Source organism: Papaver somniferum, chromosome 1, assembly GCF_003573695.1.
Source record: "Papaver somniferum cultivar HN1 chromosome 1, ASM357369v1, whole genome shotgun sequence".
NCBI lineage: Eukaryota > Viridiplantae > Streptophyta > Magnoliopsida > Ranunculales > Papaveraceae > Papaver > Papaver somniferum.
Window position 1 is genome coordinate 50,901,080 of NC_039358.1, and position 8,928 is coordinate 50,910,007.

The 8,928-nt window shown below is 36.1% G+C and overlaps 1 long non-coding RNA gene across 2 annotated transcripts; it reads left to right on the top strand.

The window, feature by feature from the left end:
• The first annotated feature begins 5,286 nt into the window (after positions 1 to 5,286).
• On the top strand, positions 5,287 to 8,882 carry LOC113328849. 2 transcript variants are annotated; one of them, XR_003349590.1, is made up of 5 exons: positions 5,287 to 5,377; positions 6,606 to 7,262; positions 7,402 to 7,609; positions 8,139 to 8,376; positions 8,586 to 8,882. It is a non-coding gene; the product is annotated as an uncharacterized LOC113328849 (long non-coding RNA). The 2 variants fall into 2 exon arrangements; XR_003349591.1 differs by lacking the exon at positions 5,287 to 5,377 and adding an exon at positions 5,570 to 5,623.
• Positions 8,883 to 8,928: the final 46 nt, after the last annotated feature.

The following is an 8,928-nucleotide window of genomic DNA, read 5'->3' on the forward strand; positions in this document are numbered from 1 at the left end:
CTTTGGAAGACCTCTGCCATTAATCCATCCTGACAGCCATGTAGATGTTTGAATGGGAAGTGACAAAAGTTATCATCAGTTGTGTCTGTTTGAGAAGAAGAGCTTCCAAGTATTCAATTGTCAACTTCCGGTATTCACTTGTCAGTGCTTAAGTGTTCGTCGCAGCTCCTTTGTCTACTCGACACCAAAATATATAAGGCAACCGGCTTCAGCTCCTGCTCCGCTCCTGTCGATCTCCATTTGAATAAGGTGAGTCACGACGAGCATGACGATATGGAGGTGGAGACCTGCTAAAGCTACGGCCTCGTCGAGGTGTGATGCTACGACGTCGTGGAGGTGGAGATCTCCTTCCCTGGGGGCTATTACCACTGTAGCAGAATGGAGCAGAGGCAGAAGACAACAAACATCTGTGGCTTCTAGTGATGACCTATGTAGGATAAACTTCGCATCTTCAACTAATCCGTAATTGTGCAGGTGGGAAAGGACTACCGTCCTTCAAGTAACCGAATGCATCATACATGCCGGTATATTTATGTTGTTGTATATGTACCAGGCCAGATGCCCACTATTCCTGACTTCGATTATGGCAGTTGAATGACCATAAAGGTTGTACCTCAGTAGATTCGTAATGAAATAGCACAAGGACGTATTCCTTGCTCAAACGCCAATTAATTCCAGTACTCACTTGTCAGCTCCTTAGCATGTGTACCAAGTTGGAACGTCGAAACCCTCGTGTAGGTACTAGACCAGATGATGCTTGCTGCTGTCACCTTTTTCTCCCAAATATCAAGTCCAAACAACGTACCAAAAGATGTGGTAGATTTTTATTGACCAAAGAACCACAACTGATAGATCTACGAACATTATCAGATTGACCCGCCTGATTTTCGTCATAATGAAAACGATCAGAACTTTGTGACATACCAATAAAACGATACAACAATAAATTTATGGTTTCAAAAGGTATGGGAATAATTTATCACTGGCAAGGTAACGAACAGCTACTTGAAATAAAATTTTGGTTCGATCTTATCACCTACTAACACGTTTGATATATAGGGCCTTAAAGAAGAAATTGAGAGATAAGCAATCTCTAAAACAAACTATACAACACATGCTGTTTACGAATTAATCTTTTCGATTCAGTAGGCTAGACACTAATTCATTAGTCAATTTTACAGCACATACAAGTTCTTTCACGTCCATAATAAAGCTTCATATTTAGCTAGATTTTATGTTCCCCTCATACACTTATTTAGTCTACAACGTGCACACAAACAAATCAGTTATGGATTCTGGGACGAACACCCATGTAAATAATTACGTGGTGCATATTTTCTTCTTAGGGTTCAAAAGAAAATTTAGATTCATAAAAAATCAAGACCTATGCTCCACTTTACCGGTCCTAATCATTAAACCCAATTCTGCAATTTTAATTGTTGTTTATGAAAATTCTTGTCTTAAGTTGTTAGAGAATAACAATTAAAATTGATATTATATCAAATAACTAATTTATATAAGAGGTACTTATCTGATTTTCGTGTCGTCTCCGATTCAATTGTTGATGACTTGAACATCCCTGTTAAACATCATGGAAACAAGAAAACGGTAATGGTAGATTGAGGCGCATGTTCAACATACTGTCCTTAAGACAAGAATGCCCGGCTACACTCTAAAAAGATGATGCTATAGCCCTACAGGTACATCTGCCTCCAAGATACAACAATCTTAACAAGCTTGAATAGCACATTCAAACTTGTCCTTCTAGAACTTGGCAGCGGAAAACTCACGAATCGTTAGCACTTAAAACCCCCGTATCAAAGATCGGAAAAACGAAGAAGAAGTACTATCAACCCTAGGGGATATTAGAGAGGTTTTTCTATATATATATATAATAAAAAATAATTCTTCATATATATAAAACCCTAACCCGATAAAATTTGGAAGGTGTTTTTATTTTTGGAAAAACCTTTTTATTAGTAATTTTTATTCACATAAAACTGTATTTTTTCCAACAGTATTACCTGTACAACTTTTATCTCAATAAGCAGCAGACTGTGTAATAATGACAATAGCTCGTTGAGCAAGCAAGCAGCAAACAGTAGAATATTAGTATTATAAAGGTGATTCTCCCCCTGTCTAGTTTCTACAAATATCATACAATAAGTCTAATGACATATTAGTATCTTCTCTTCACTATGAAACTGTTAATGGGGTTGGAAACCAAACGAATTCTAGACCAAAATTCAATTCAATGAGGCGCCTCCCCTCTAATTGTGCAAGAAGAGTGAATTATGTAAACACAAAATTGGTCAAAAAGACCAATTGCAACAAATCCTGGGTGAAATATATTCTTAGGTTTAGATACTGTTCATATAGCCAAAAAAAAAAGAAAAATACTGTTCATTTAGCCAAAATGGATATTTCACCCAGAATCTTTTTTATTAATTAATTGGAACAGACCAATATGTCCCTATCTTCTACAAATGCTTACTGGGTTGTTTAAGAAAAGAGTACAACAAGAAAAAACAAAAAAAACAGAGTACAAAAAAAAATAAAAGAAAAAATTAATTGCTCTGTTTTACAAGTTAATTGCAAGCAAAACAGAGTACTAAATCAGAGCAAAAAACAGAGTACATAAAACACAGTAAAAAACAGAGTATGTAACACAGATACACACATACAACAGAGTACATAAAAAAGAGTAAAAAACAGAGTTAATTGCTCTGTTTTGCTGTACAAGCAAAACAGAGCTTGTACATCAAGCTAACATGAAAACTACGACGATTGTTATACACTTCCAGATACCCATAATCACTTCCAGATACATGGTTATACACTTAAATCATCTCCTCTAATCGATTCTTCAAATACACTGGAAAAAAAATACGAGTTCATACACAGTTAATAACTCCTGTGGTTGACCTGATATGATTAAGATACATATGAAATTAGCTTTCTGATAAAAAGATAAAAGGTCAGAAAATTTTGAAAGAATTTTCAGTAAAAGTGCTCCCTGGCCAGCCTGCAGATAATTAGTGAATCAACGGTCAGTGGAACTACTCGGATTTGATCAAATTGCAAGACATTTAAAATGTAGCCGATCCAAAAGGAAAATTTAATACGTACTTTTGATTATGTTATTTCCCCATAGCTAGCATGCTCCTTCGCCACGGCCACTGGTGAAGAACTTATGCATGACTTCAACTTTGGAAGTGTTGTTTTAATATGTTGCACTAAAATCTACAAGTAACCGATTTATAAGCATAAGGTATAAATTGAGATTGAAACAGAACTAAAAGATGTCAAGAACCTGATATGTACAAGTTCGGATGCACTAAGACTAGCACTATGAAACTGCTGCACTATAAAATAAGATTGCTGGTTAGTAAACACACGACTACTTAAACACATACTCACACATTAAACCTGGATGAAACCAGTTTCATCCTAGTTTAAAAGTGCTGAAACAATATACACCAAAAATTAAACCTAAATAGAACTGATATCACCCTAGTTTTTACTATACTAAACCTGGATGAAAACCATCTTCATCCTAGTTTAAACATGCAGAAATTATATACAACACAAATTAAATCTAAATGAAACTGTTTTCATCCTAGTTTATATTATACTAAACCTGGATGAAACCGGTTTTCATCCTAGTATAAAGATGCTGGAAAATATACACCACAAATTAAATCTGGATGAAACTGGTTTTCATCCTAGTATAAAGATACTTAATTACATCAAATAACATGAAAACTAGGACGCGGACAAATAACAGAATCAAATAACATGAAAACCAGTTACATCCTATTTTTATGCTAGATGAAAACCAGTTACATCCTCCTTATTATCATCTTTATTAAAACTTCAAATATGCATGTATCATATGAAAACCAGTTACATCCTATCTTAGTTCTAGATGGAAACCAGTTACATCCTTAACCATTTAGCCATAAAAACACACTTGGGCATTTCTTACAAACACTTGTTGCGGGACGACTTCGATAACCAGATGCAAACCATACAATACACATAACCGGATGCAAACCATTTTCATCCACAACATAAACTTTAAATTCATTACAATAACCAACTAAAATCCAGTTACACCAAATTTGAAATCAATTACAATCAAAAACACAATTAAGGTTAAGAAATTTACCAATTGATTAATGGCATTTCAACTGATTTGAATCCAACCAAAAATTCCCCAATCACATCACATCTTTGCTGATTTCAACATTACCCCATCCTACCAGCATAAAGTGAAGATGAGAAATAGAATATCGATGAAGAAATTTACTTCCAGAGGAGGCGCCATTGAAACTCATCATGACAGAAACAATCAGAAATTAGATCCAGAATTGAAAGATAAATAGGTATTGATGATTAGGGTTTCTTAGGGTAAAGTCTTTTAACATCTTTTCCAAGAGGATTCAACCAGAAGAGATTGAATTGAGAAAAGGTCATACAACACCGGGAGTTCTCAGAAAATAAAAAATCCTAAATCAAACATGCGAATAATAAGTAGTCAATTCTCGTTTAACGAATTCAAATCAAACATAAGAACCCTAATGCTATACCTCCTTTACCCAAAATCAGATGAATTACCTCTTGTTGTTAGTTTCCAAAATAAACAAAGACGTCGAGTGATCATGGTGGCGCTGTGAATTGGTTGTGGTGGTGTTTCTGTGAAGAATGAAGAAGAAGGATACGTTGCAGACGCTGATGGAGAGAGAGAGAGATGGTAATGGTTTTTTTAGATCTGGTTATGTGGAGGCGGAGAAGACGAGAAGAAATGTTAAGTAGCAGTGATAGAAAGGGTAGTTTAGTCTCTCCACACTAAAAAGATTCCATTGGCTATTTGACCTAGGCCGAATCCTAACTGTCTATATGGCCCAGAAAACTCCCTTTTTTGGCTATATAGCCCATTTTCTGTTATGTAAAGTGGTTGAATCAGCCAGTCAGGGCTGTTATCCAATTGCTTCTCATATTCAAAATCCACCTCCAAGATTCCCTGAGGACGTCTCCAGAATCTGCCAAGCCTATAGCAATAACACATAGCGGTAGGTGCTTAAGGGAATCGGTAGGTGCGTTAGGGAATCTCTGCTTGAGATGCCAAGCCTGGCCAAAACTAGAGAATGCTCGTGCCAGAATCGGCCCTAGATACTGATCATCACATACGGGCCGGGTATCTGCTTCACAGTCGCAGAGCTCTGCCACTCCTACATAATTGAATTATTGAAAGCACATAGAAGAAATTGGACCAGGTGCTATCCAAGAGAAAAAGAGAGAAACTGAAGTTTAACCGCGCAAAGAAAGCACATTGACACTATAGCAGGGCCAGTTTCTCTTGATCAGTTTGAAGGTATTTTCGTCCCTAAATTTTTAAATATTCTCTACGAAATTAGAATGGTTGTTTTTTTATTTTTACATTTTTAATGGTAGATTAACTATTTGATAAATTGTCTCTTCGAACTTCGTTTCTTTTGAAATATGTATAGGCTAATAGGCAGTTCCTGCTGCAATTTTTCTCTAAACAATTCTTCAAGTAGTTGAGCTTGCTGGAAAGATTGATACCCGTCTATCAGTATGTGCTGCAGGAGTGAAACTGGTAACTAACTGTAACTAAGACATTCATATATTAGACTACCACCATCAAGTTCTTAATCGTATGTCTGATGAATGTGAATTGTCGGAGTTTTCCAAAATGACAGTAGTATCAAACTATTAGTACGTAGTACATTTTGGTGAGAACCCATGTTTAGTTATAATTTATATCTGGAAAATGGTTTTTGAGGTTTTGTAGAGAAGAAATAAAAAGAGGGTGAAGTTGAAGAACTGGGTGGGTTTTCTGGAATAAGTTAATGAAAAGGATAAATTACTTGACCAAACTCAAATTTAATCTCATAAGTATGCTTTTTTTTTGTCAGGTTCAATTTCTTAGGTAGTTATTGGTTTTCTTGATTTGTTGTTCTTATCGATTCTGTAGAACAATCTGTTTAGTCATAGTAATTAACCACTCTTTTGGTAAGTTCAACTGATAATTAACAAGGATGTGTATGATCCTTCATTGGTATTGCCTCCTACTAAAAATCAGGCTCGACCAAATTATGATACTGGAAAGATGTGTCTAAGTTATCTACTGAATTGTTGGAGCCTTTTCAGACTAATTTTAAGTATATCTTTAGATTGTTGAACTGAAAAGCTATATTTGAAGGATTGAACCAGTAGAAGTAAAAATAGAGAGACATTGAATCACTAGATCCCAAGAACGAGCAGAGTTGTAGCATTCCTAGATTCCCAAGACCAGCACAATTTGGCATTTTTATGGAAGGTGATTTGTGAAACTATATGTGTGATACCCAGCTTATTGAAACGATCACATAATTCTACACACATCAACCTCAACTGCACCTAACCAAGCCTGGTGCTGATCCTATAAAGAACTTGTATTATATGACCAGTTATTTACAAGTCTAAACAACCTTTGGAATTGAATAAAATGCTGACTTGATCTTTGAGCAAATGTTTTTTTTTTTTTGCTCATAGTACTGTATTTTCTGTTACAAGGGTGTGTGATGTTTCCTTTGCAGATGGTCTGCTCATAAGTAACCTTCTTGGCTGTCCTAACCACTTATTGTACAAAACCTTGCGATGCTCTAAAGAGCCAAACCTCGATAGCAGATCAAAGTGTAAGAACACAGCCTTGTGAAGAATGTCATCTCCCTTGCGTGAAGGTACTTTCCACTTTTCGTTCCTCTTTAGGCTATCCATGATACTTCGGTTTTTCCATGGGCTTTACTTCATTGTTTAGACAGATACTGTAGATTTTTATCATCTCTCCCCTACTTCTCATTTCGAGCCCTTAGGAAATATCAGATAACTTCAAAATCCGAGCTATGATTAGAGATAAGATCACCTCAGTGGCTCAGTACCATCACTACATTCTGTATCAAAATGTAAACAACACAGACCACCACTGTAATGAAACCATTTGGACAGCAGCATTTTCAGTGAACCAGGGAAATTTATGACAATTACAGGACAATTTCAAGAAATGGTAACATGGGTTCTTCTAGAAATTGATAACTTGATGTTGCTGGTCTTGAGTCATGTCTTCTTCTTTGTCGGCCCCCACCTTGGCAGCAGTCCTCTAGTTCTTTTTTTTTCCTTTACTGGCTCTCAGTAGCGGCAGAACCAGGGAAGAATATGGCGAGAACTCGAAGCTGGTTTATGACCTTGCCGACCAGGTAATCATAATTTCCTTTGTTGTCTGTTGGTGCAAGCGACTCCTCTATTTTGGTATTCTGATTTTTACTTTTGTAGTTCATTGATTATTTTTTCTTGCGTATCTCCTTTATAACTAATTGATGCTCAAAATGTTTACAGGGTGATGCACTATGTTCCCTAAGATATGATCTGACCATTCCATTTGCTAGATATGTAGCTACGAATGTATCACTTCGTTACCAAAATTTCTAAGGTATATCGAAGGGAAAACCCATCCAAGGGGCGATATGAAACCACAGGACCTGATTTCGAGGTTGTTAAAGTTTTGACTGAACTGCTCGATGAGTTAAACATCAGCGGTTATGAGGTACGGGTTATTTCTTTTGATTCTGTTATAAAAGTATTTCATATGAACAAATGTTATAAAAGAGCTGTCCTGGGTTTGCATTCATGTTACGTCATCAAATCTCTGAAAACTTTAATCTATATTCAAATGGTGTGGTTCTTTCTTTTTCATTTTTAATTGCTAAATTTGTTTCTAAACGCTGGGAGTAATTAGTTTAGTAATTTGTCAATGCTGTTGTGTTTGTTCTGGACGTTGATGAATATGGGCTGCTGTAGTCAAAGCCATCTTCTGTTTACAAACCCCAAAAATTGTTATGAGCCCCTCCCTTATGCCTCCTCAGTTTCATACTTTAGAAGTGCCATAGGTTCCGAAGTTCCAAACTTGCAAAAATTAAATATGTGTTATAGTACAAATGGGAACTTCATTGTGCTTGATATTATTCATTTTGTAGATTTATCTTTAATCGACGTTGGAAGTTGAATCTACTACTGTTGTACATATTTATAGATGCTTTCATCTGTGACAAACGGACTTATTACTTTCTATTTAGTTATTCGAGCAAGTGCGCCAAAGTTGGAATTGGATGCAACCTTTGAGTAGAAGGATGACATAATAAGATGGGAGAAGCTCAGGAACAAAGAAAATGAGGCGTCATACAATTGCAGTTCCCTGGAATGCCATGTCATCAGCTGGCAGTGTGAGCGATAGTTTCAATCAGTTAGTTGGTCCTGGAGTTTTCTGATCTGGAGTCAACTACGACCTCAAGGGTGAAGAGACCATGAGTTGGGGTATGATGTTTGACCAATCTGACTGGCTACATTAAATTCTTGCATGATTGATAAATTCTTGCGTGTTAAATGCCATATAACTTGCATACTAGTTGCACATATTTAATTCACTAAAAATTGGTATAGCTAATAATGTGTTTTAGTATTTGAATTCTAAACTAATAATGCCTCTCTTTCTTCTTTTCTTTTTTTCTGTTGTCTTTCAATAGGCTAACAAAAGATCGGGGTCATAAAAAGTGGGCGAGAAGTGAGGGGGAAGAGGACAACCACACGAACCTTTAAAGTTTTAGAGGTGCTTTTGCTTTGCTTATGCTCTGTTGAACTTTCAAAAATCTTGAAATAAGTCTTCCTTTTTCATTCGAGGATAATGATGTGTTCTTTAGCTTTCTACTTGGTCATAATGAAAAGTCTTTTTTTTTTTTTTTTTTTCTTTTCTCCCTTTTGGACATGTTACACCTTCCACTCTCTATCCCCTGTATAGTGCAGTCAATAAGGATTGAAATGTAGTTGTTGATCATAGAACATTGTGCCATGAACCGGATAAACTAAGTA